Source organism: Zingiber officinale, chromosome 8A (genome assembly GCF_018446385.1).
Source record: "Zingiber officinale cultivar Zhangliang chromosome 8A, Zo_v1.1, whole genome shotgun sequence".
NCBI lineage: Eukaryota > Viridiplantae > Streptophyta > Magnoliopsida > Zingiberales > Zingiberaceae > Zingiber > Zingiber officinale.
This window is the reverse complement of record NC_056000.1, coordinates 21921123-21922668: the sequence shown is the minus strand read 5'-3', so window position 1 is coordinate 21922668 and position 1546 is coordinate 21921123. Positions and strand designations below refer to the sequence as shown.

General features: G+C 35.8%; 1 non-coding gene across 1 annotated transcript; it reads right to left on the bottom strand.

Moving 5' to 3' along the window:
* Positions 1–433: 433 nt before the first annotated feature.
* TRNAA-CGC lies at positions 434–506 on the bottom strand. The gene has a single exon. It is a non-coding gene; the product is annotated as a tRNA-Ala (tRNA).
* Between the last annotated feature and the right edge of the window lie 1040 nt (positions 507–1546).

Here is a 1546-nt window from a genome sequence, read left to right as displayed (position 1 = left end):
AATGATTTAATGGTTCTAATGGGAGTTTAAGGGTAACTTTGTAATTTTAGGAAGGTGGATGGAATGGAATCTCTTTTGATAAAATTAAAAATAAATAAAAAAATACCCTTTAATTATTCTAAAAAATAAGGATGTTTTTTTTACTTTTACCTTAATATCTTTTTTTTTCCTTTTTTTTAAAAAAAATGACTAATAAGTCTAATACTTCAGCACGCAGTTATAACTCAGGCTCGTTAAACTTATTCAATTGATGTACCATTAATTTTAAGGAGACCATAGAGTACGTAAATTTCATTTTCCCTAAATTGGATTATTTTTTTTCTGATGAAAAAGAAAAATTAAAAGAGTTTTTTTGACAAATCCGACCTGGAATTCGAGCCATGACATATTTTATTAAGTTAAAATTAATAAACAGAATAATAAGAAATTTTAGTGGAGGTCCGGGGAATCGAACCCCGTGCCTCTCGCATGCGAAGCAAGCGCTCTACCTTATGAGCTAGACCCCCAGTGTTGAGTGAAATTACATTGCTCAAAGTGTATCAATACTTTTAGCTCTGAAACTTCACTAAGCAACTCAGTTTAATCCACTTTAATCCACTTATCATTCATCCAACTCAGTTTAATCATTGGTGTCAACTGCACCAATATTAAGAACACAAGAAGTCGAACGGAAGACTCAGTGAACGAGAAGGATGACACGGGAAGCGAATCGACGGACTTGGTGCATCTGAGAAATGAGAAGCTACAGAAAAGTACACCGATATAACAAGAAGGATGCATGCAATGCTTCCAAGGGACGAGAAGCCAGAGTGGAAGACTGCTTGAGAAGAGAAGGGTGGAGTTGGGTTCTGGTGAGCTTAACTCTGGATAGTCGGAGAATCACCCAAGTGACAGGAGCAAAAGCCGGACAAGTCAACATGAAGTTGACTTGTCCAAGCAGCTGGACCATGTCTAGGCACCCAGACTTTAGGTGCTTGGACCATGTCCAAGCGCCCATACTCCAGGTGCCCAGACCGCCCTGGCATAGCAGGGGCGCCTCGACAAAGAGATGTTGTTGCAGATTATGTTCGAGTCCACGTCAGCAACAATCCAACAGTAATTTTTTCAATTGTTACCATCTTGTATTTAATTATCATGTTTATTTTAAGATCAACAATCATAGCAACAATACCAAGAGAACTTCCTGGATGTTCAAAAGCATTCAAAGTTTTTTTTCCATCATTTCCCTCCACCTTTAGTTTCTTGTAAAACCTGCATTTTTTCTTAAAGTGACCTTTCTTTCCACAAAGGTAACATGTCTTAATTTTCTTTTTTTTAGCAAGATTTTTGGATGAAATTTCAGAAAATTTTCTCTTCTTTCTAGAATATTCTACTTTCTTAGTACTAGACTCAATGTTATTAACCTTAAATCCATACTCTAAAGCAAATGTATTATCATGAATGCGAGTTTCTTCTCCAATTCGAATATGATTTATGAGTTGATCTATAGTGAAATCTTCCAAAGTATGTAACAATTTTTTTCTGTAATCATTCCAAGTGGTTGACA